Raw genomic sequence first — 27,382 nt, forward strand, 5'->3', positions numbered from 1 at the left:
CTAAATACTGTTCACTTATATGTTTCACTGTAAACACCTGGTCCACACACCCCCTACCTTTCCTAAAGCCTCCTTGTTCATCTGCTATCCTATTCTCCGTCTTACTCTTAATTCTTTCAATAATAACTCTACCATACACTTTACCAGGTATACTCAGCAGACTTATTCCCCTATAATTTTTGCACTCTTTTTTATCCCCTTTGCCTTTATACAAAGGAACTATGCATGCTCTCTGCCAATCCCTAGGTACCTTACCCTCTTCCATACATTTATTAAATAATTGCACCAACCACTCCAAAAGTATATCCCCACCTGCTTTTAACATTTCTATCTTTATCCCATCAATCCAGGCTGCCTTACCCCCTTTCATTTTACCTACTGCCTCGCGAACTTCCCCCACACTCACAACTGGCTCTTCCTCACTCCTACAAGATGTTATTCCTCCTTGTCCTATACACGAAATCACAGCTTCCCTATCTTCATCAACATTTAACAATTCCTCAAAATATTCCCTCCATCTTCCCAATACCTCTAACTCTCCATTTAATAACTCTCCACTCCTATTTTTAACTGACAAATCCATTTGTTCTCTAGGCTTTCTTAACTTGTTAATCTCACTCCAAAACTTTTTCTTATTTTCAACAAAATTTGTTGATAACATCTCACCCACTCTCTCATTTGCTCTCTTTTTACATTGCTTCACCACTCTCTTAACCTCTCTCTTTTTCTCCATATACTCTTCCCTCCTTGCATCACTTCTACTTTGTAAAAACTTCTCATATGCTAACTTTTTCTCCCTTACTACTCTCTTTACATCATCATTCCACCAATCGCTCCTCTTCCCTCCTGCACCCACCCTCCTGTAACCACAAACTTCTGCTGAACACTCTAACACTACACTTTTAAACCTACCCGTACCTCTTCGACCCCATTGCCTATGCTCTCATTAGCCCATCTATCCTCCAATAGCTGTTTATATCTTACCCTAAATGCCTCCTCTTTTAGTTTATAAACCTTCACCTCTCTCTTCCCTGATGCTTCTATTCTCCTTGTATCCCATCTACCTTTTACTCTCAGTGTAGCTACAACTAGAAAGTGATCTGATATATCTGTGGTCCCTCTATAAACATGTACATCCTGAAGTCTACTCAACAGTCTTTTATCTACCAATACATAATCCAACAAACTACTGTCATTTCGCCCTACATCATATCTTGTATACTTATTTATCCTCTTTTTCTTAAAATATGTATTACCTATAACTAGACCCCTTTCTATACAAAGTTCAATCAAAGGGCTCCCATTATCATTTACACCTGGCACCCCAAACTTACCTACCACACCCTCTCTAAAAGTTTCTCCTACTTTAGCATTCAGGTCCCCTACCACAATTACTCTCTCACTTGGTTCAAAGGCTCCTATACATTCACTTAACATCTCCCAAAATCTCTCTCTCTCCTCTGCATTCCTCTCTTCTCCAGGTGCATACACGCTTATTATGACCCACTTCTCGCATCCAACCTTTACTTTAATCCACATAATTCTTGAATTTACACATTCATATTCTCTTTTCTCCTTCCATAGCTGATCATTTAACATTACTGCTACCCCTTCCTTTGCTCTAACTCTCTCAGATACTCCAGATTTAATCCCATTTATATATATTATATTATATATATATATATATATATATATATATATATATATATATATATAATATATATATATATATATAAGACAGAGAAAGATAATGCAATGTCAGTGGCAGCAAGATAAGATTTCGTTCGGATTTTTAACCCCGGAGGGTTAGCCACCCAGGATAACCCAAGAAAGTCAGTGCGTCATCGAGGACTGTCTAACTTATTTCCATTGTGGTCCTTAATCTTGTCCCCCAGGATGTGACCCACACCAGTCCACTAACACCCAGGTACCTATTTGCTGCTAGGTGAACAGGACAATAGGTGTAAGGAAACGTGTCGAAATGTTTCTACCCGCCGGAAATCGAACCCGGGCCCTCCGTGTGTGAAGCGGGAGCTTTAGCCACCAGGCCACCGGGCCTGGTTACGTTTGGTTACGATTGGTTACGTTGAGTAAGAAACAAGACCTCAACAACGATGCACCGTCAACAGGAACAATAACAAAGACAGTGCCAACAGGAGTCCCAACAACAACAGTAACAAAGACAACAGTAGCAACATTAAAAGTAACACCTGAGGTAGCATTAACATTAACACAGGGCCAGCAACAAGTACCAGTAGCTGCGTACGAACACACCTGTAACCAGCGGGGTCCCGCAGGGGTCAGTCCTAGGACCAGTGCTGTTTCTGGTATTTGTGAACGACATGACGGAAGGAATAGACTCTCAGGTGTCCCTGTTTGCAGATGACGTGAAGTTGATGAGAAGAATTCACTCGATCGAAGATCAGGCAGAACTACAAAGGGATCTGGACAGGCTGCAGACCTGGTCCAGCAATTGGCTCCTGGAGTTCAATCCCACCAAGTGCAAAGTCATGAAGATTGGGGAAAGGCAAAGAAGACCGCAGACGGAGTACAGTCTAGGGGGACAGAGACTACAAACATCACTCAAGGAAAAAGATCTTGGGGTAAGTATAACACCAGGCACATCTCCTGAAGCACACATCAACCAAATAACTGCTGCAGCATATGGGCGCCTAGCAAACCTCAGAACAGCATTCCGACATCTTAATAAGGAATCGTTCAGGACCCTGTACACCGTGTACGTTAGGCCCATATTGGAGTATGCGGCACCAGTTTGGAACCCACACCTAGCCAAGCACGTGAAGAAACTAGAGAAAGTGCAAAGGTTTGCAACAAGACTAGTCCCAGAGCTAAGAGGTATGTCCTACGAGGAGAGGTTAAGGGAAATCAACCTGACGACACTGGAGGACAGGAGAGATACGGGGGACATGATAACGACATACAAAATACTGAGAGGAATTGACAAGGTGGACAGAGACAGGATGTTCCAGAGACTGGACACAGTAACAAGGGGACACAGTTGGAAGTTGAAGACACAGATGAACCACAGGGATGTTAGGAAGTATTTCTTCAGCCACAGAGTAGTCAGTAAGTGGAATAGTTTGGGAAGTGATGTAGTGGAGGCAGGATCCATACATAGCTTTAAGCAGAGGTATGATAAAGCTCACGGTTCAGGGAGAGTGACCCAGTAGAGACCAGTGAAGAGGCGAGGCTAGGAGCTATGAATCGACCCCTGCAACCTCAACTAGGTGAGCACACACACACACACACACACACACACACACACACACACACACACACACACACACACACACACACTATTGAACCGTCACTGAGTGAGAGTACACAATTTCACACCTAGGTGTGAAAAAGAATCGAGTTACAGGCCTCGTACCTAGGTGTAAACTTACAAAAATATGAGAGTCCTGGTCGTGGACCAGGCCGCGGGGACGTTGACCCCCGGAATACCCTCCAGGTAGACTCCAGGTGTCACTTTAGTAGACATCTGGTTCGGAGACCCGACACTTGTCCAGGTGTCTTTATTGTGGTAAGGTTTCGCCACACATTGGTTTCATCAGTCCAATACAATTGTACTCACCAACCACAGTTGGTGAGTACAATTAGATGACTACTCACACAATAGATATCTGTGTATCTATCTGTTTGCTGACGTGGTAGTAATGAGAGGAGCAGACATCATTATATATTAGTCCTTGAACCAGTGAGTAATTCACTGCAAGACGTAGTGCAGGCTCGAACTTCCGTCTCTTAATAGAATCATTAGAAATGTACAGGTATGCACATTTAATAGATAGAATGTTCTTGTCGATACATGGGACAATCTGACGAGTAGAGTAAAGGGAGGTAAATCCTTGGGTAGCTTTGAAAAGCGACTTAGAAGAGAGAGAGAGAAGTCTGAGTTTGCATAGTTCACAAGAATCTGTGGATATAGATAATTCAGCAACAGAGTACCTTCATAGTCCTTTATAAAGAATATTTGTGAAGATCTGAAGGAGTTTGAAGTTATCAGTCCCTCAATCTCTTCAAGATTGATGGACTGATTACATCGACTCCAAGCTGAGGGATTGATTACCTCAAACTCCTTATGATCTTCACCATTCTACTTTGTAAAGGACTAATGAAGCCACTGATTGGCGAAACGTTTCCTCAGTAAAGACATCCAAGTGTTGTACGTGTCTAATTTATCACCGGTCACCCAGACTGGCCGACACATTTCACTGCTACACTTACGCAAGCCATCTTGTGCGATGGACTCTGACAGGGCAAACACAGCTACCTGTAGTTACGACGCCGCACTCATATAGAATAGCGGAACTGTATACTTTTTTACCACCCTCTCTTCTCTCCCTCTCCATATTTCATCCTGTGTCAGCTCCCCCTCTTTACCTCTCTCCCACAAAACCATCCCCCTAGCTTGGCAGCAGACATCACGTCAGTTGATCCCAGCACAGAGTGCTATCTCTACTCGCCTTCACATCATCAGAATCAGCACCCTCTCTCTCTCTCTCTCTCAGTCATTGCCAAGTAAGACAAAATATCGAGGGTATCCTCCAGTCTCTTCAGTTTACACAAGCAGACTATAATTATTTAAAATTTATCTTTGTAAATCCTAATTACTTGTGCATTATAATCCATATATTTTAGTAACAGTATCAAGTAAGATTACTCAGGTATACACAGTTACAAAGAATATTCATAGCAGCGTAGTATAGAGGACCTAAGATAACCAGGAAAGTCAGACGAAGTGAATAATTTCCACTGGAGTTCTTGCAATAATTATTACATATATCTAAAAGCAAGTATCTTAACGATGTAAAAGTGAGAATGAAATACGATAATACTAGGGGAGAGGTGTGGGTATAGTGTACACAATAAACTAGCCCCTGCTATCCAAAGGAAGGAGTTAAACTATGTATACAAACTAGCCACATCCGTCCACAATCAATACACAATAAACTAGCCAGAACTAAAACTTTCGTGGATAGGAACCACTGCGTCCCATTCCAGCTAGAAACCATCCGCTTACTAGCCAGGTTTAGCTGGTCTTAACCTGACTTACGAAAATTAGCTAGAGCCCCGCCCTAGTAGCATAAATCACAGCCAAACAGAAAAAAAACCGTAATTTTTCTCCAAAATAAGAATGGCACACCAAGTGGAAGGTCAAACATATGCACTAAAGCGCTAAAGTATTAGGTGTCATACAACCCCTAAGGTACGGAAGGTTGGATGTTTGAAAGTAGCGGGTAGCTACAGTGTGTTTGATCAGGATTAAGTCACTGGCATCAAGGAGAGGCATAAGAGTTGATGGGTAGATAGTGTTGTACAAGCTTTACGAGTAGACAGAATCTTGCCACGGAAGTGTGCGTTAGTGAGAAGCTGCTGGATAGTGTATATAGTTGGTAGACAGTGTGTATATAGTTGATAGCCAGTGTGTATATAGTTGATAGCCAGTGTGTATATAGTTGATAGACTGTGTATACAGATTGATAGTATGTATATAGTTGGTAGACAGTGTGTATATAGTTGATAGACAGTGTGTATATAGTTGGTAGACAGTGTGTATATAGTTGATAGCCAGTGTGTATATAGTTGGAAGACAGTGTGCATATAGTTGATAGACTGTGTATACAGTTGATATTGTGTATACAGTTGATATTGTGTATATAGTTGAAAGACAGTGTGTATATAGTTGATAGACTGTGTATACAGTTGATAGTGTGTATATAGTTGGTAGACAGTGTGTATATAGTTGATAGCCAGTGTGTATATAGTTGGTAGACAGTGTGTATATAGTTGACAGAGAGTGTGTATATAGTTGATAGACACTATTTATATAGTTGATAGACAGTGTGTATATAGTTGACAGTGTGTATATAGTTGATAGACAGTGTGTGTATATAGTTGATAGACAGTGTGTATATAGTTGATAGTGTGTATATAGTTGATAGACACTGTGTATATAGTTGATAGACAGTGTGTATATAGTTGACAGACACTGTGTATATAGTTGACACTGTGTATATAGTTGATAGACAGTGTGTATATAGTTGATAGACAGTGTGTATATAGTTAATAGAGAGTGAGTATATAGTTGATAGACAGTGTGTATATAGTTGATAGTGTGTATATAGTTGATAGACACTGTGTATATAGTTGATAGACAGTGTGTATATAGTTGACAGACACTGTGTATATAGTTGACACTGTGTATATAGTTGATAGACAGTGTGTATATAGTTGATAGAGAGTGAGTATATAGTTGATAGACAGTGTGTATATAGTTGATAGACAGTGTGTATATAGTTGATAGACAGTGTGTATATAGTTGATAGTGTGTATATAGTTGATAGACACTGTGTATATAGTTGATAGACAGTGTGTATATAGTTGACAGACACTGTGTATATAGTTGACACTGTGTATATAGTTGATAGACAGTGTGTATATAGTTGATAGAGAGTGAGTATATAGTTGATAGACAGTGTGTATATAGTTGATAAACACTGTGTATATAGTTGATAGACACTGTGTATATAGTTGATAGACAGTGTGTATATAGTTGATAGACACTGTGTATATAGTTGATAGACAGTGTGTATATAGTTGGAAGACTGTGTACACAGTTGATAATGTGTATATAGTTGATAGACACTGTGTATATAGTTGGTAGACAGTGTGTATATAGTTGATGGACAGTGTGTATATAGTTGATAGACAGTGTGTATATAGTTGATAGACAGTGTGTATATAGTTGATAGACAGTGTGTATATAGTTGACAGACAGTGTGTATACAGTTGATAGACAGTGTGTATATAGTTGACAGACAGTGTGTATATAGTTGACAGACAGTGTGTATATAGTTGACAGATATCGTGTATATAGTTGATAGATATTGTGTATATAGTTGATAGACAGTGTGTATATAATTGCTAGTTTGAATACAGTATATATTTGATAGACTATGTATCACTGTAGTTCAGAGTCATGTATCATCGCTGTGTCTTCCTGTTATGTATCACCGCTGTGTCTTCCTGTTATGTATCACCGCTGTGTCTTCCTGTTATGTATCATCACTGTGTCTTCCTGTTATGTATCACCGCTGTGTCTTCCTGTTATGTATTATCGCTGTGTCTTCCTGTTATGTATCATCACTGTGTCTTCCTGTTATGTATCATCACTGTGTCTTCCTGTTATGTATCATCGCTGTGTCTTACTGTTATGTATCATCGCTGTGTCTTCCTGTTATGTATCATCGCTGTGTCTTCCTGTTATGTATCACCACTGTGTCTTCCTGTTATGTATCACCGCTGTGTCTTCCTGTTATGTATCACCGCTGTGTCTTCCTGTTATGTATCATCACTGTGTCTTCCTGTTATGTATCATCGCTGTGTCTTCCTGTTATGTATCATCGCTGTGTCTTCCTGTTATGTATCACCGCTGTGTCTTACTGTTATGTATCATCGCTGTGTCTTCCTGTTATGTATCATCGCTGTGTCTTCCTGTTATGTATCACCGCTGTGTCTTACTGTTATGTATCATGGCTGTGTCTTCCTGTTATGTATCATCGCTGTGTCTTCCTGTTATGTATCATCGCTGTGTCTTACTGTTATGTATCATCACTGTGTCTTACTGTTATGTATCATCACTGTGTCTTACTGTTATGTATCATCGCTGTGTCTTACTGTTATGTATCATCACTGTGTCTTACTGTTATGTATCATCGCTGTGTCTTACTGTTATGTATCATCACTGTGTCTTACTGTTATGTATCATCGCTGTGTCTTACTGTTATGTATCATCACTGTGTCTTACTGTTATGTATCATCGCTGTGTCTTACTGTTATGTATCATCACTGTGTCTTACTGTTATGTATCATCGCTGTGTCTTACTGTTATGTATCATCACTGTGTCTTACTGTTATGCATCATCACTGTGTCTTACTGTTATGTATCATCGCTGTGTCTTACTGTTATGTATCATCACTGTGTCTTACTGTTATGTATCATCGCTGTGTCTTACTGTTATGTATCATCGCTGTGTCTTACTGTTATGTATCATCACTGTGTCTTCCTGTTATGTATCATCGCTGTGTCTTACTGTTATGTATCATCACTGTGTCTTACTGTTATGTATCATCACTGTGTCTTACTGTTATGTATCATCGCTGTGTCTTCCTGTTATGTATCATCGCTGTGTCTTCCTGTTATGTATCATAGCTGTGTCTTCCTGTTATGTATCACCGCTGTGTCTTCCTGTTATGTATCATCACTGTGTCTTCCTGTTATGTATCATCGCTGTGTCTTCCTGTTATGTATCATCGCTGTCGTCCTGCTATGTATCATAGCTGTGTCTTCCTGTTATGTATCATAGCTGTGTCTTCCTGTTATGTATCACCGCTGTGTCTTCCTGTTATGTATCATAGCTGTGTCTTCCTGTTATGTATCATCGCTGTGTCTTCCTGTTATGTATCATCACTGTGTCTTACTGTTATGTATCATCGCTGTGTCTTCCTGTTATGTATCATCACTGTGTCTTCCTGTTATGTATCATCACTGTGTCTTCCTGTTATGTATCATCGCTGTGTCTTCCTGTTATGTATCATCACTTTGTCTTCCTGTTATGTATCACCGCTGTGTCTTCCTGTTATGTATCATCGCTGTGTCTTCCTGTTATGTATCATCGCTGTGTCTTCCTGTTATGTATCATAGCTGTGTCTTCCTGTTATGTATCATCACTGTGTCTTCCTGTTATGTATCATCACTGTGTCTTCCTGTTATGTATCACCGCTGTGTCTTCCTGTTATGTATCATCACTGTGTCTTCCTGTTATGTATCATCACTATGTCTTCCTGTTATGTATCATCACTGTGTCTTCCTGTTATGTATCATCGCTGTGTCTTCCTGTTATGTATCATCGCTGTGTCTTACTGTTATGTATCATCGCTGTGTCTTCCTGTTATGTATCATCACAGTGTCTTCCTGTTATGTATCATCGCTGTGTCTTCCTGTTATGTATCATCGCTGTGTCTTCCTGTTATGTATCATCGCTGTGTCTTCCTGTTATGTATCACCGCTGTGTCTTCCTGTTATGTATCATCGCTGTGTCTTCCTGTTATGTATCACCGCTGTGTCTTCCTGTTATGTATCATCGCTGTGTCTTCCTGTTATGTATCATCGCTGTGTCTTCCTGTTATGTATCATCACTGTGTCTTCCTGTTATGTATCACCGCAGTGTCTTCCTGCTATGTATCACCGCTGTGTCTTCCTGTTATGTATCATCGCTGTGTCTTCCTGTTATGTATCACCGCTGTGTCTTCCTGTTATGTATCACCGCTGTGTCTTCCTGTTATGTATCATCGCTGTGTCTTCCTGTTATGTATCACCGCTGTCTTCCTGTTATGTATCACCGCTGTGTCTTCCTGTTATGTATCATCGCTGTGTCTTCCTGTTATGTATCATCACTGTGTCTTCCTGTTATGTATCATCGCTGTGTCTTCCTGTTATGTATCATCGCTGTGTCTTCCTGTTATGTATCACCGCTGTGTCTTCCTGTTATGTATCACCGCTGTGTCTTCCTGTTATGTATCACCGCTGTGTCTTCCTGTTATGTATCATCGCTGTGTCTTCCTGTTATGTATCATCACTGTGTCTTCCTGTTATGTATCATCGCTGTGTCTTCCTGTTATGTATCATAGCTGTGTCTTCCTGTTATGTATCACCGCTGTGTCTTCCTGTTATGTATCATCGCTGTGTCTTCCTGTTATGTATCATCGCTGTGTCTTCCTGTTATGTATCACCGCTGTGTCTTCCTGTTATGTATCACCGCTGTGTCTTCCTGTTATGCATCATCGCTGTGTCTTCCTGTTATGTATCATCGCTGTGTCTTCCTGTTATGTATCACCGCTGTGTCTTCCTGTTATGTATCACCGCTGTGTCTTCCTGTTATGTATCACCGCTGTGTCTTCCTGTTATGTATCATCGCTGTGTCTTCCTGTTATGTATCATCGCTGTGTCTTCCTGTTATGTATCACCGCTGTGTCTTCCTGTTATGTATCATCACTGTGTCTTCCTGTTATGTATCATCGCTGTGTCTTCCTGTTATGTATCATCACTGTGTCTTCCTGTTATGTATCATCGCTGTGTCTTCCTGTTATGTATCATCACTGTGTCTTCCTGTTATGTATCATCGCTGTGTCTTCCTGTTATGTATCATCACTGTGTCTTACTGTTATGTATCATCGCTGTGTCTTCCTGTTATGTATCATCACTGTGTCTTCCTGTTATGTATCACCGCTGTGTCTTCCTGTTATGTATCATCACTGTGTCTTCCTGTTATGTATCACCGCTGTGTCTTCCTGTTATGTATCATCACTGTGTCTTCCTGTTATGTATCACCGCTGTGTCTTCCTGTTATGTATCATCACTGTGTCTTCCTGTTATGTATCACCGCTGTGTCTTCCTGTTATGTATTATCGCTGTGTCTTCCTGTTATGTATCACCGCTGTGTCTTCCTGTTATGTATCATCACTGTGTCTTCCTGTTATGTATCATCGCTGTGTCTTCCTGTTATGTATCATCGCTGTGTCTTCCTGTTATGTATCATCGCTGTGTCTTCCTGTTATGTATCATCACTGTGTCTTCCTGTTATGTATCACCGCTGTGTCTTCCTGTTATGTATCATCGCTGTGTCTTCCTGTTATGTATCATCACTGTGTCTTCCTGTTATGTATCATCGCTGTGTCTTCCTGTTATGTATCATCACTGTGTCTTCCTGTTATGTATCACCGCTGTGTCTTCCTGTTATGTATCATCGCTGTGTCTTCCTGTTATGTATCATCACTGTGTCTTACTGTTATGTATCATTGTTCCTCAGAGGAGTGACTAATAAATTTACTAATAATTAACAACAATTAGTATTTCCTCGACTTTCTGTCTGTGTACTCACCTAATTGTGGTTGCAGGGGTCGAGACTCAGCTCCTGGCCCCGCCTCTTCACTGATCGCTACTGGGTTCTCTCTCTCTCTGCTTCCTGAGCTTTGTCATACCTCTTCTTAAAACTATGTATGGTTCCTGCCTCCACTACTTCACTTGCTAGGCTATTCCACTTGCTGACAACTCTATGACTGAAGAAATACTTCCTAACGTCCCTGTGACTCGTCTGAGTCTTCAGCTTCCAGTTGTGACCCCCTTGTCCCTGTGTCCCCTCTCTGGAACATCCTATCTCTGTCCACCTTGTCTATTCCCCGCAGTATCTTGTATGTCGTTATCATATCTCCCCTGACCCTTCTGTCCTCCAGTGTCGTCAGTCCGATTTCCCTTAACCTTTCCTCGTACGACATTCCCTTGAGCTCTGGGACTAGCCTTGTTGCAAACCTTTGTACTTTCTCTAACTTCTTGACGTGCTTGACCAGGTGTGGGTTCCAGACTGGTGCTGCATACTCCAGTATGGGCCTAACATACACAGTGTACAGTGTCTTGAACGATTCCTTATTAAGGTATCGGAACGTTATTCTCAGGTTTGCCAGGCGCCCGTATGCTGCAGCGGTTATTTGGTTGATGTGTGCCTCCGGTGATGTGCTCGGTGTTATGGTCACCCCAAGGTCTTTCTCCCTGAGTGAGGTCTGTAGTCTTTGTCCACCTAGCCTATACTCTGTCTGCGGTCTTCTTTGCCCCTCCCCAATCTTCATGACTTTGCATTTGGCTGGATTGAATTCGAGAAGCCAGTTACTGGACCACATGTCCAGCCTGTCCAGGTCTCTTTGCAGTCCTGCCTCATCCTCGTCCGATTTAATTCTTCTCATCAACTTCACATCATCTGCGAACAGGGACACTTCAGAGTCTATTCCTTCCATCATGTCGTTCACATATATCAAAAATAGCACTGGTCCTAGAACTGAGCCCTGTGGGACCCCGCTCGTCACAGGCGTGTGTGTGTGTGTGTGTGTGTGTGTGTGTGTGTGTGTGTCTGTGTGTGTCTGTGTGTGTCTGTGTGTGTGTGTGTGTGTGTGTGTGTGTGTGTGTGTGTGTGTGTGTGTGTGTGTGTGTGTGTGTGTGTGTCTGTGTCTGTCTGTACTCACCTATTTGTACTCACCTATTTGTGGTTGCAGGGGTCGATTCACAGCTCCTGGCCCCGCCTCTTCGCTGATTGCTACTAGGTCCTCTCTCTCCCTGCCCCATGAGCTCTATCATACCTCGCCTTAAAACTATGTATGGTTCCCGCCTCCACTACGTCACTTTCTAGGCTATTCCACGGCCTGACTACTCTATGACTGAAGAAATACTTCCTAACATCCCTTTGATTCATCTGAGTCTTCAACTTCCAATTGTGACCTCTTGTGTCTGTGTCCCTTCTCTGGAACATCCCGTCTTTGTCCACCTTGTCTATTTCGCGCAGTATTTTATATGTCGTTATCATGTCTCCCCTGACCCTCCTGTCCTCCAGTGTCGTCAGGCCGATTTCCCTCAACCTTTCTTCGTAGGACAATCCCCGTAGCTCTGGGACTATTCTTGTTGCAAACCTTTGCACTTTCTCTAATTTCTTGACGTGCTTGACTAGGTGTGGATTCCAAACTGGTGCTGCATACTCCAGTATGGGCCTGACGTAAATGGTATACAGAGTCTTAAACGAATCCTTACTGAGGTATCGGAACGCTATCCGTAGGTTTGCCAGGCGCCCGTATGCTGCAGCAGTTATCTGATTGATGTGCGCCTCAGGAGATATGCTCGGTGTTATGCTCACCCCCAGATCTTTTTCCTTGAGTGAGGTTTGCAGTCTTTGGCCATCTAAACTATATTGTGTCTGCGGTCTTCTTTGCCCTTCCCCAATCTTCATGACTTTGCATTTGGCAGGGTTAAATTCAAGGAGCCAGTTGCTGGACCAGGCTTGTAGCCTGTCCAGGTCTCTTTGTAGTCCTGCCTGATCCTCGTCCGATTTGATTCTTCTCATTAACTTCACATCATCTGCAAACAAGGACACTTCTGAGTCTATCCCTTCCGTTATGTCGTTCACATATACCAAGAACAGCACAGGTCCTAGGACTGACCCCTGTGGAACCCCGCTTGTCACAGGCGCCCACTCTGACACCTCGTCGCGTACCATGACACGTTGTTGCCTCCATGTCAGGTATTCTCTGATCCATTGCAGTGCCTTTCCTGTTATGTGTGCCTGATCCTCTAGCTTTTGCAGTAACCTCTTGTGAGGAACTGTGTCGAAGGCCTTCTTGCAGTCCAAAAATATGCAGTCGATCCACCCCTCTCTCCCTTGTCTTACTTCTGTCACCTTGTCATAAAACTCTAGTAGGTTTGTGACACAGGATTTTCCTTCCCTGAAACCGTGCTGGTTGTCAATTATACACTTGTTTCTTTCCAGGTGCCCCACCACTCTCCTCCTGATGATCTTCTCCATGACCTTGCATACTATACACGTTAGTGATACAGGTCTGTAGTTTAGTGCCTCATGTCTGTCTCCCTTTTTAAAAATTGGGGCTACATTTGCCATTTTCCATACCTCAGGGAGTTGCCCAGTTTCAAATGATGTGTTGAAGATCTTTGTTAATGGCTCACACAATATCTCTGCTCCCTCTTTAAGGACCCATGGAGAGATGTTGTCTGGTCCCACCGCCTTTGAGGTGTCAAGTTCGCATAGCAGCTTCTTCACCTCCTCCTTGGTTATATGTACCTCATCCAGCACTTGCTGGTGTGCCCCCCTGTTCTGATTTCCTGGAGTCCTACTGCTTTCCACTGAAAATACCTCTTTAAATCTTGTGTTGAGCTCCTGACATACCTCTTGGTCGTTTCTTGTGAATTCCCCATCACCCTTCCTCAGTCTGATTACCTGGTCCTTGACTGTTGTTTTCCTCCTGATGTGGCTGTACAACAGCTTCGGGTCAGTCTTTGCTTTTGATGGTATGTCATTTTCATATTGTCTCTGAGCCTCCCTTCTTATCTGTGCATATTCGTTTCTGGCTCTTCGGCTGATTTCTTTTTTTTCCTGAGTTCTCTGTCTTCTGTACCTTTTCCATTCTCTAGTACACCTAGTTTTTGCCTCCCTACACCTTTGGGTGAACCAAGGACTCGTTCTGTTCTTCCCATTATTTCTGTTTCCCTTGGGAACAAACCTCTCCTCTGCCTCCTTGCATTTTGTTGCTACAAAATCCATCATTTCTTGTACTGGTTTTCCTGTCAGTTCCCTCTCCCACTGAATGTCTTGAAGGAAGTTCCTCATGCCTGAGTAGTTCCCCCTTTTGTAGTTTGGGTTTTCCCAGCCTATTCCTGCTACTCTCTCCACTTGTAGCTCAACTATGTAGTCGAAGCACAGAACCACATGATCACTAGCTCCCAGGGGCCTTTCATACATGATACCCTCGATGTCCGAACTACTCATGGTGAATACAAGGTCCAGCCTTGCTGGTTCATCCTCTCCTCTCTCTCTGGTAGTGTCTCTAACATGTTGACGCATGAGGTTTTCCAGTACCACATCCATCATCTTGGCTCTCCATGTTTCGGGACCCCCATGGGGGTCTGTGTCTGTCTGTGTGTGTCTGTGTCTGTCTGTCTGTCTGTGTCTGTGTCTGTGTCTGTGTTTCACCAAATCGATTTTTATATGTATGTTCCTATGCCTGTTATATGTATGTACACGTGTACACACAGGTGCGAGCGATTACACACACACACACACACACACACGCACACACACACACACACACACACACACACACACACACACACACACACACACACACACACACACACACACACACACATTGCAGTGATGTATAAGCCATAACAGAACTGCAGGCCACGAGAGGAATATGAAGAGAGCAACAGAGCAATGGTGGACACACTTGCTGAGGTGGCAAGAAGAGCTCACTCCAGCAGAACAAAGTTGCTGGTTATGGGGGATTTCAACCACAGGGAGATTGACTGGGAAAACCTGGAGCCACATGGGGGTCCCCAAACATGGATAGCCAGGATGTTGGACGTGGTGCTGGAAAACCTCATGCACCAACATGTTAAGTACACTACCAGAGTGAGAGGGGAAGATGAACCAGCAAGATTGGACCTTGTGTTCACCCTGGGCAGTTCAGACATTGAGGACATCACGTATGAGAGTCCCCTAGGAGCTAGTGACCAAGTGGTTCTGTGCTTTGAATATATAGTAGAGCTGCAAGTGGAGAGAGTAACAGGAGTTGAATGAGAAAAGCCTGACTATAAATGAGGGGACTACATAGGGTTGAGGAACTTCCTGCAGGAGGTGCAGTGGGACTGAATACTGGCAGGAAAGCCAATAAACGAAATGATGGAATATGTAACAACAAAATGCAAGGAGGCAGTGGAAAGGTTTATTCCCAAGGGCAACAGTAACAACGGGAAGACCAGAACGAGCCCCTGGTCTACCCGACGGTGTAAGGAGGCAAAAACAAAGTGCAATAGAGAATGGAAAAAGTACAGAAAGCAGAGAACACATGAAAATAGGGAGATCAGTCACAGAGCCAGGAGCGAGTATGCACAGGTAAGGAGGGAGGCCCAGCGAAAGTATGAAAATGACATAGCATCGAAAAGCAAGGCTGACCCGAAACTGTTGTATAGCCACATCAGAAGGAAGACAACAGTCAAAGACCAGGTGATCAGATTGAGGACAGAAGGTGGAGAACTCACAAAAAATGATCAGGAGGTATGTGAGGAGCTAAACAGGAGATTTAAGGAAGTTTTTACAGTAGAGACAGGAAGGGCTGTGGGAAGACAGCACGGAAGGGAATATCAAGAGGGAATATACCAACAAGTGTTGGATGACATACGAACAACCGAGGAGGAGGTGCAGAAGCTGCTAAGTGACCTTCATACCTCAAAGGCGATGGAACCGGACATCTCCTCATGGGTCCTTAGAGAAGGAGCAGAGATGCTGTGCATGCCCCTAACCACAATCTTCAAGACATCTCTTGAAACTGGGCAACTACCTGCGAAATGGAAGACAGCAAATGTAGTCCCCATATTTAAGAAAGGAAACAGAAATGAGGCACTTAACTACAGACCTGTGTCTCTGACATGTATTGTGTGCAAAGTCATGGAGAAGATTATCAGGAGGAGAGTGGTGGAACACCTGGAACGGAACAAGATTATAAATGAAAACCAGCATGGGTTCATGGAAGGCAAAACATGTGTCACAAACCTCCTGGAGTTTTATGACAAGGTAACAGAATAAGACACGAGAGAGAGGGGTGGGTTGATTTCGTTTTCCTAGACTACAGGAAGGCCTTTGACACAGTTCCCCACAAGAGATTAGTGCAGAAGCTGGAGGATCAGGCGCATGTAACAGGGAGGGCACTGCAATGGATCAGGGAATACCTGACAGGGAGGCAGCAACGAGTCATGGTACGTGAAGAGGTATCACAGCTGGCTCCTGTGACGAGCGGGGTCCTACAGGGGTCAGTTCTAGGACCAGTGCTATTTTTGATGTATGCGAACGACATGATGGAAGGAATAGACTCTGAAGTGTCCCTATTCGCAGATGATGTGAAGTTGATGAGAAGAATAAAATCGGATGAGGATGAGGTAGGACTGCAAAGAGACCTGGACAGGCTGGACATGTGGTCCAGAAACTGGCTTCTCGAATTCAATCCTGCCAAATGCAAAGTCATGAAGATTGGGGAGGGGCAAAGAAGACCGCAGACAGAGTATAGGCTAGGTGGACAAAAACTACAGACCTCACTCAGGGAGAAAGACCTTGGGGTGACCATAACACCGACCACGTCACCGGATGCACACATCAACCAATTAACTGCTACAGCATATGGGCGCCTGGCAAACCTGAGAATAGCGTTCCGATACCTTAATAAGGAATCGTTCAAGACACTGTACACTGTGTATGTTAGGCCCATACTGGAGTATGCAGCACCAGTCTGGAACCCACACCTGGTCAAGCACGTCAAGAAGTTAGAGAAAGTACAAAGGTTAGCAACAAGGCTAGTCCCAGAGCTCAAGGGAATGTCGTACGAGGAAAAGGTTGAGAGAAATAGGACTGACGACACTGGAGGACAGAAGGGTCATGGGAGACATGATAACGACATACAAGATACTGCGGGGAATAGACAAGGTGGACAGAGATATGATGTTCCAGAGAGGGGACACAGAAACAAGGGGTCACAACTGGAAGCTGAAGACTCAGACGAGTCAGAGGGACGTTAGGAAGTATTTCTTCAGTCATAGAGTCGTCAGGAAGTGGAATAGCCTAGCAAGTGAAGTAGCCGAGGCAGGAACTATACATAGTTTTATGAAGAGGTATGACAAAGCTCAGAAAGCAGAGAGGGAGAGGACCTAGTAGCGATCAGTGAAGAGGCGGGGCCGGGAGCTGAGTGTCGACCCCTGCAACCACAATTAGGTGGTTGCAGGGGTCGAGACTCACACACACACACACACATACACACACACACACACACACACACACACACACACACCAGTTTGGAACCCACACCTGGTCAAGCACGTCAAGAAATTAGAGAAAGTGCAAAGGTTTGCAACAAGGTTAGTTCCAGAGTTAAGGGGACGGCACTGGAGAACAGGAGGGTCAGGGGAGACATGATAACGACATTCAAAATACTGCGCAGAATAGACAAGGTGTACAGAGATGGAACACAGAAACAAGGGGCCACAATTGGAAGCTGAAAACTCAGACGAGTCAAAGGGTTGTTAGGAAGTATTTCTTCAGTCACAGAGTTGTCAGAAAGTGGAATAGTCTGGCAAGTGATGTAGTGGAGACAGGAACCATACATAGTTGTAAGACGAGGTATGATAAAGCTCATGGAGCAGGGAGAGGGAGAACCCAGTAGCGGTCAGTGAAAAGGCGGGGCCAGGAGTTGAGTCTCGACCCCTGCAACCACAATTAGGTGAGTACATGTAAGACAGGGCAGAGGGTCGGGTGGATTGCATTTTCTAGACTTCAATGAGGTATTTGACACTATTCCACACAAATGCCAATAACTTGAGAAGCAAGGAATGCCTGTGTACAACACCGTAATTCACACAACCATTTAATTAACTACAGAAACTCAAGACTTATCGCCACAGAAGACAACACTCAACACAGAAGAATCCTGGAATCATCGCTTATCTCTATAACCAACAATTTCAACCAGAACAACGGCTTCTATAACATAGCTGAACCACTCGCCAAGAAACTTCTTCATCGCTATCCCACATAAGAACATAGAACACTGCAGAAGGTCTACAACTTGTCCAATACCCCTGCCAAGCTACCCAAGACTCTATAACCCCACCCGGTAGATCATCAGATGCAGCATTCTCCACCTGACCTCAACATTCTGACTATAAATACTCCCGTACCTTCCAACCCCAGGTAGATCCGTGTGTGACTTGAAAAAGCCCACTGTGTGGGTGAAACGTTGTCAATAAAGGATCACATTATACTGCATTTGTGTTTATATTTCCAACTTGAGAAGCAATCAGAAATAACAAGGAACGTACTAGTGAGAATCAAGGAGTACCTTGATGCTGGGAAACAGAGTAACTCCACGAGGACATATCAGAATCGGGAGGACTGTGAAACGGTGTTCCGCATGCCTCAGTGTTAGCACCAACACTGTTTCTGGTTCACGTGATAGACATTTCAGGTGGTATCGAATCAAATGTCTCTCTTTCTGTTGACGATATAAAATTGATAGGGCTAAAAATAGAAGACGGGAAAAAGGCTACACATAGATGTGAAAAGACTGCGAGATTGGTCAGTAAGTGGCTGCTAGACTTCAACCCTAGCAAAAAGTACGGTTATGAAGACTGGGGAAAGAGCAAGAAGACCGAACTCTGAGAAAAGACTCGGGGGAAAGAAGCTGCAGACCTCATTCAGAGAGAGAGATCTGAGGGTAAGCACAGTGAATAGCATATCACCAGAGGCTCACATAAACTGGGTAACCTCTCTAGCCTTTTGGAATCTCAGAGTCATTCATGACCCTCTACACAACATATGTCAGGTCCATCTTGGAGTATGCAGCACCAATGAGGAATCCACACCTGAGGAAGCAGGTTAAAAAACTGTAGAAAGTGCAGAGGTATGCAACAAAACTAGTTCCAGACGTATGAACTAACGACCCTGGAGGACAGAAAAATAACGGGAGATATAATAACGTCATACAAAATACTCAGGGAAATTGGTAGGATAGACAAGGAGGTATAATTGGAAGTTAGAGACACTGATAAGTCACAGGGATGTCAGGAAGTATTTCACCAGCCTCAGGATGGTTGGGAAGTGGAATGACCTCGATGATTAAGTGGTTAAGGCAGACACCATACACAGTTTGAAGACCATGAACGACACAGCCCCTGCAGTGCAATGTTACGTTCCGTCTGTGTCCCTGCATTGCTCTGTTACGTTCCGTCTGTGTCCCTGCAGTGCTGTGTTACGTTCCGTCTGTGTCCCTGCAGTGCTGTGTTACGTTCCGTCTGTGTCCCTGCAGTGCCCTGTTACGTTCCGTCTGTGTCCCTGCAGTGCTGCGTTACGTTCCGTCTGTGTCCCTGCAGTGTCCTGTTACGTTCCGTCTGTGTCCCTGCAGTGCTGTGTTACGTTCCGTCTATGTCCCTGCAGTGCTCTGTTACGCTCCGTCTGTGTCCCTGCAGTGCTGTGTTACGTTCCGTCTGTGTCCCTGCAGTGCCCTGTTACGTTCCGTCTGTGTCCCTGCAGTGCCCTGTTACGTTCCGTCTGTGTTCCTGCAGTGCTCTGAGACACAGACGGAACGTAACTTAGATGACTCACGTCCCTGTTACTCATCTAAGTTTTCAACTTCCAGTTGTGACCCCTTGTTGCTGTGACCCCTTGTTGCTGTGTCCCCTTGTTGCTGTGTCCCCTTGTTGCTGTGTCCCCTTGTTGCTGTGTCCCCTTGTTGCTGTGTCCCCTTGTTGCTGTGACCCCTTGTTGCTGTGTCCCCTTGTTGCTGTGTCCCCTTGTTGCTGTGTCCCCTTGTTGCTGTGTCCCCTTGTTGCTGTGTCCCCTTGTTGCTGTGTCCCCTTGTTGCTGTGTCCCCTTGTTGCTGTGTCCCCTTGTTGCTGTGTCCCCTTGTTGCTGTGTCCCCTTGTTGCTGTGTCCCCTTGTTGCTGTGTCCCCTTGTTGCTGTGTCCCCTTGTTGCTGTGTCCCCTTGTTGCTGTGTCCCCTTGTTGCTGTGTCCCCTTGTTGCTGTGTCCCCTTGTTGCCGTGTCCCCTTGTTGCTGTGTCCCCTTGTTGCTGTGTCCCCTTGCTGCTGTGTCCCCTTGTTGCTGTGTCCCCTTGTTGCTGTGTCCCCTTGTTGCTGTGTCCCCTTGTTGCTGTGTCCCCTTGTTGCTGTGTCCCCTTGTTGCCGTGTCCCCTTGTTGCTGTGTCCCCTTGTTGCTGTGTCCCCTTGTTGCCGTGTCCCCTTGTTGCCGTGTCCCCTTGTTGCTGTGTCCCCTTGCTGCTGTGTCCCCTTGCTGCTGTGTCCCCTTGTTGCTGTGTCCCCTTGTTGCTGTGTCCCCTTGTTGCTGTGTCCCCTTGTTGCCGTGTCCCCTTGTTGCTGTGTCCCCTTGTTGCTGTGTCCCCTTGTTGCTGTGTCCCCTTGTTGCTGTGTCCCCTTGTTGCTGTGTCCCCTTGTTGCTGTGTCCCCTTGTTGCTGTGTCCCCTTGTTGCTGTGTCCCCTTGTTGCTGTGTCCCCTTGTTGCTGTGTCCCCTTGTTGCTGTGTCCCCTTGTTGCTGTGTCCCCTTGTTGCTGTGTCCCCTTGTTGCTGTGTCCCCTTGTTGCTGTGTCCCCTTGTTGCTGTGTCCCCTTGTTGCTGTGTCCCCTTGTTGCTGTGTCCCCTTGTTGCTGTGTCCCCTTGTTGCTGTGTCTCCTTGTTGCTGTGTCCCCTTGTTGCTGTGTCCCCTTGTTGCTGTGTCCCCTTGTTGCTGTGTCCCCTTGTTGCTGTGTCCCCTTGTTGCTGTGTCCCCTTGTTGCTGTGTCCCCTTGTTGCTGTGTCCCCTTGTTGCTGTGTCCCCTTGTTGCTGTGTCCCCTTGTTGCTGTGTCCCCTTGTTGCTGTGTCCCCTTGTTGCTGTGTCCCCTTGTTGCTGTGTCCCCTTGTTGCTGTGTCCCCTTGTTGCTGTGTCCCCTTGTTGCTGTGTCCCCTTGTTGCTGTGTCCCCTTGTTGCTGTGTCCCCTTGTTGCTGTGTCCCCTTGTTGCTGTGTCCCCTTTTTAAAACATTCTGTCCCTATCCACTTTGTCACTTCATCTCAGTATTTATATGTCGTTATCATGTCCCCTCTATCCCTCCTATCCCCCAATGTCGTCAGGTTGAATTCCCTTAACTTCTCCTCATAGGACATGCCCTGTAACTCCGGGACTAGTCTTGCTGCAAACTTTTATCTTCTCTCCATTTTTTGACGTGTTGGACCAGGTGTAGGTTCCATACTGGTTCTGCATACTCCAATATGAGCCTGACGTACACTGTGTAGTGTCTTAACTGTTTCCTGAATTTGATGTTGCCAGGCGCCAATATGCTGCAGCAGTTATTTGGTTGATGTGTGCCTCAGGAGATGTGTTCGGTATGATGCTCACCCAAGATCCTTTTCCATGAGTAAGGTTTGCAACCTTTCACTCCCGAGCCTGTACTCCATCTGCGGTCTTCTTTGTCCTTCCCAAGCTTCATAACTTTGTACTTGGTGGGGTTAAACTCCAGGAGCCATTTGTCTGGCCAGGCTTGCAGAATATCCAAATCCTCTAGTAGTCCTACCTGATCCTGGTTCGCTTGTATTCTTCTCATTAGCTTTGCATCTTCTGCAAACAGGGACACCTCGGAATCTATTCCTTACGATACGTCATTCACGTATACAAGAAACAAACCATACCCCCGGCCGGGATTGAACCCGCGGTCATAGAGTGTCAAAACTCCAGCCCGTCGCGTTAGCCACTAGACCAGCTAGCCACAATAAGATTCATCCAACTATATATATTTCTACACCATAGGAAGGTTAGTTCACTGCCGTCATGTTGACGGCAGTGAAGGGACTTGAGCTAGAGTTCGTCACGGCCACGCTAGCTGGAGATTCGTCTGTAAAAACTTGCATTTGTGGTCACAGAGGTGCCTGTGCTAACCTTCCTATGGTGTAGAAATATACCTAGTTGGATGAATCTTATTGTGGCTAGTTGGTCTAGTGGCTAACGCGACGGGCTGGAGTTTTGAGACTCTATGACCGCGGGTTCAATCCCGGCCGGGGTTATGGTTTGTTTGCAATCGTGTCATTACGATTTCTTGAGTCACAAGAAACAGTATTGGACCTAGGACTGACCCTTGTGGAACTCCACTCGATACATGTCATGTATCATGACACTGCAGTACGTTCCCGGTTATTTCTGCCTTTTCCTCCAGCTCATACACCTCTCTCCTGTGTGGTACTGACTGTGTGTGTGTGTGTGTGTGTGTGTCACTACAGATGATCCACAGAGGTCATATACATAAACAAGACGCAGGTGTTGCACATGTGTTCTGTTTACCTGTTTGACACTTTTGTATACCATTAGCATATCAAAGTGAACGTTGAACTCACTCATTTATGAGATAGCTCCCTACCTGAACCCCCTTACTTTAGGGCCATGAAGGGCATGAGGACCAAATACCCTGGATATACCCCTGGTAGTACTAATCAAGGGATGAGTTCAGAAGACTGCTAAGTGCCCTGTATGTACGCAAGTTCAATGTGAACAGTGAGAGGAACTTCCCCTTTAAGAAACTGGGAAGTTTAATTGTGTGTATTACAGAATGTTAGGTATTGCAGAATGTTAGGTATTGCAGAATGTTAGGTATTGCAGAATGTTAGGTATTGCAGAATGTTAGGTATTGCAGAATGTTAGGTATTACAGAATGTTAGGTATTGCAGAATGTTAGGTATTGCAGAATGTTAGGTATTGCAGAATGTTAGGTATTGCAGAATGTTAGGTATTGCACAATGTTAGGTATTGCAGAATGTTATGTATTGCAGAATGTTAGGTATTGCAGAATGTTAGGTAGGTATTGCAGAATGTTAGGTATATTGCAGTTAATGTTTAGGTATTGCAGAATGTTAGATATTGCAGAATGTTAGATATTGCACAATGTTAGGTATTGCAGAATGTTAGGTATTGCACAATGTTAGATATTGCAGAATGTTAGGTATTGCAGAATGTTAGGTATTGCACAATGTTAGATATTGCACAATGTTAGGTGTTGCAGAATGTTAGATATTGCAGAATGTTAGGTATTGCAGAATGTTAGATATTGCACAATGTTAGGTGTTGCAGAATGTTAGGTGTTGCAGAATGTTAGATATTGCAGAATGTTAGATATTGCAGAATGTTAGGTATTGCACAATGTTAGGTATTGCAGAATGTTAGGTATTGCAGAATGTTAGATATTGCAGAATGTTAGGTATTGCAGAATGTTAGGTATTGCACAATGTTAGGTATTGCAGAATGTTAGGTATTGCAGAATGTTAGGTATTGCAGAATGTTAGGTATTGCAGAATGTTAGATATTGCACAATGTTAGATATTGCACAATGTTAGATATTGCAGAATGTTAGATATTGCAGAATGTTAGATATTGCAGAATGTTAGATATTGCACAATGTTAGATATTGCACAATGTTAGATATTGCACAATGTTAGATATTGCAGAATGTTAGATATTGCACAATGTTAGATATTGCACAATGTTAGATATTGCACAATGTTAGATATTGCAGAATGTTAGATATTGCACAATGTTAGATATTGCAGAATGTTAGATATTGCAGAATGTTAGATATTGCACAATGTTAGGTATTGCAGAATGTTAGGTATTGCAGGATGTTAGATATTGCACAATGTTAGGTATTGCAGAATGTTAGGTATTGCAGAATGTTAGGTATTGCAGAATGTTAGGTATTGCAGAATGTTAGATATTGCACAATGTTAGGTATTGCACAATGTTAGATATTGCAGAATGTTAGATATTGCAGAATGTTAGGTATTGCAGAATGTTAGGTATTGCACAATGTTAGATATTGCACAATGTTAGATATTGCAGAATGTTAGATATTGCAGAATGTTAGGTATTGCACAATGTTAGATATTGCAGAATGTTAGATATTGCAGAATGTTAGATATTGCAGAATGTTAGGTATTGCAGAATGTTAGATATTGCACAATGTTAGATATTGCACAATGTTAGATATTGCACAATGTTAGATATTGCACAATGTTAGATATTGCAGAATGTTAGATATTGCAGAATGTTAGGTATTGCACAATGTTAGATATTGCAGAATGTTAGATATTGCAGAATGTTAGATATTGCAGAATGTTAGGTATTGCAGAATGTTAGATATTGCACAATGTTAGATATTGCACAATGTTAGATATTGCACAATGTTAGATATTGCAGTATGTTAGGTATTGCAGAATGTTAGGTATTGCACAATGTTAGATATTGCACAATGTTAGATATTGCAGAATGTTAGATATTGCAGAATGTTAGGTATTGCACAATGTTAGATATTGCAGAATGTTAGATATTGCAGAATGTTAGATATTGCAGAATGTTAGGTATTGCAGAATGTTAGATATTGCACAATGTTAGATATTGCACAATGTTAGATATTGCACAATGTTAGATATTGCAGTATATTAGGTATTGCAGAATGTTAGGTATTGCACAATGTTAGGTATTGCAGAATGTTAGGTATTGCACGATGTTATATATTGCAGTATGTTAGGTATTGCACAATGTTAGGTATTGCAGAATGTTAGATATTGCAGAATGTTAGGTATTGCAGAATGTTAGATATTGCAGAATGTTAGATATTGCACAATGTTAGGTATTGCAGAATGTTAGGTATTGCAGAATGTTAGATATTGCACAATGTTAGGTATTGCACAATGTTAGATATTGCACAATGTTAGGTGTTGCACAATGTTAGATATTGCAGAATGTTAGATATTGCAGAATGTTAGGTATTGCACAATGTTAGATATTGCAGAATGTTAGATATTGCAGAATGTTAGATATTGCAGAATGTTAGGTATTGCAGAATGTTAGATATTGCACAATGTTAGATATTGCACAATGTTAGATATTGCACAATGTTAGATATTGCAGTATGTTAGGTATTGCAGAATGTTAGGTATTGCACAATGTTAGATATTGCACAATGTTAGATATTGCAGAATGTTAGATATTGCAGAATGTTAGGTATTGCACAATGTTAGATATTGCAGAATGTTAGATATTGCAGAATGTTAGATATTGCAGAATGTTAGGTATTGCAGAATGTTAGATATTGCACAATGTTAGATATTGCACAATGTTAGATATTGCACAATGTTAGATATTGCAGTATATTAGGTATTGCAGAATGTTAGGTATTGCACAATGTTAGGTATTGCAGAATGTTAGGTATTGCAGTATGTTATGTATTGCAGAATGTTAGGTATTGCACAATGTTAGGTATTGCAGAATGTTAGATATTGCACAATGTTAGGTATTGCACAATGTTAGATATTGCAGAATGTTAGATATTGCAGAATGTAAGGTATTGCAGAATGTTAGGTATTGCACAATGTTAGATATTGCACAATGTTAGATATTGCACAATGTTAGATATTGCAGTATGTTAGATATTGCAGAATGTTAGGTATTGCACAATGTTAGGTATTGCAGAATGTTAGGTATTGCAGTATGTTAGGTATTGCACAATGTTAGGTGTTGCAGAATGTTAGGTATTTAGGAAACACTGAAGGCTGCTAACATTTAGGAGTACCACGTCACCAGGACCAGTGCTGGCGGAGGTGTAACCACGATTACTGTTATTCATTATTTATCGTCTGATTTCTTTAAATTTTATTTGTTATAATCAGCGTACATGGCAGTGTTAGGGAAAAAAGCTTGATTTAAAAAAGCTGTGACTTTGTAAATGGTCCAAGTCGGACCGAAACGTCGTCGTAAGCTTCTCTTTCCTATGTGCGGGTTATTTATGTATTGGATCCCCAGGGGTGATGATCCATGGAACCATCCATAAGTAAACTATGGTCACCCTAGTTACCCTATGGTGCAGTGTTACCTTGGTAACACCTTCAGTTCCATAGTCTCCTCTGGTATATTCTCCTACATAATTATTTCTTCCCATTTCTCTATTCGTTCCAGTGTGTTCTGTTCCGGGATTTTCACTTCTTGGAATCTACTGCTGAGGTGTTATATTTCGTTATTATTTTCCATAAGTGATCTACGTATCTTTAGTCTGGCTGTGAGTTCTTGGAATTCCATTATCCTCCTCATAACCTGTGACATGATAAAGCTCACTATCTTTGGTCTGGCTGTGAGTTCTTGGAATTCCATTATCCTCCTCATAACCTGTGACATGATAAAGCTCACTATCTTTGGTCTGGCTGTGAGTTCTTGGAATTCCATTATCCTCCTCATAACCTGTGACATGATAAAGCTCACTATCTTTGGTCTGGCTGTGAGTTCTTGGAATTCCATTATCCTCCTCATAACCTGTGACATGATAAAGTTCACTATCTTTAGTCTGGCTGTGAGTTCTTGGAATTCCATTATCCTCCTCATAACCTGTGACATGATAAAGCTCACTATCTTTGGTCTGGCTGTGAGTTCTTGGAATTCCATTATCCTCCTCATAACCTGTGACATGATAAAGCTCACTATCTTTGGTCTGGCTGTGAGTTCTTGGAATTCCATTATCCTCCTCATAACCTGTGACATGATAAAGTTCACTATCTTTAGTCTGGCTGTGAGTTCTTGGAATTCCATTATCCTCCTCATAACCTGTGACATGATAAATCTCACTATCTTTAGTCTGGCTGTGAGTTCTTGGAATTCCATTATCCTCCTCATAACCTGTGACATGATAAAGCTCACTATCTTTAGTCTGGCTGTGAGTTCTTGGAATTCCATTATCCTCCTCATAACCTGTGACATGATAAAGCTCACTATCTTTAGTCTGGCTGTGAGTTCTTGGAATTCCATTATCCTCCTCATAACCTGTGACGTGATAAAGCTCATTATCCAACCATGTAATCCTGTTGAGGTATTTCTATTTACATTGTGCCTTATCCTGAATCTTTTCCGAATTATTCTTCGTCTTTAATGCTCACTCTTTACTGGCTCTCCTGCCTATCATCATGTTTATCAGCTTGAAGTGATCCTGGAGAGAGTATACCGAGAGAAAGTATCGGAGGGTCAACGCCCCCGCTGCTCATTTTCCATACTTCGTCGAAGATCTGGAAGAACTAGACCTGAGTGTTTCTTATTTACAAACACAGCTATTACCTTCCCATCATGTTAATATCTGATGGTCTGTCACTGACTTGTTCTCTTATTGTCCCCCTCCTCCAGCAGG

At 43.0% G+C, this 27,382-nt stretch overlaps 1 protein-coding gene across 1 annotated transcript in view; it reads left to right on the forward strand.

Annotated features, from left to right (window-relative positions):
• Positions 1–4,350: 4,350 nt before the first annotated feature.
• Positions 4,351–27,382, forward strand: part of LOC128703961 (uncharacterized) — a 92,843-nt gene continuing 69,811 nt past the window's right edge. The window contains exon 1 of the mRNA XM_070104942.1: positions 4,351–4,545. The gene's annotated coding sequence lies outside the window, so the exon portion shown is untranslated. The remainder of the gene's footprint in view (positions 4,546–27,382) is intronic.

Source organism: Cherax quadricarinatus, chromosome 95 (assembly GCF_038502225.1).
Source record: "Cherax quadricarinatus isolate ZL_2023a chromosome 95, ASM3850222v1, whole genome shotgun sequence".
NCBI classification, from domain to species: domain Eukaryota; kingdom Metazoa; phylum Arthropoda; class Malacostraca; order Decapoda; family Parastacidae; genus Cherax; species Cherax quadricarinatus.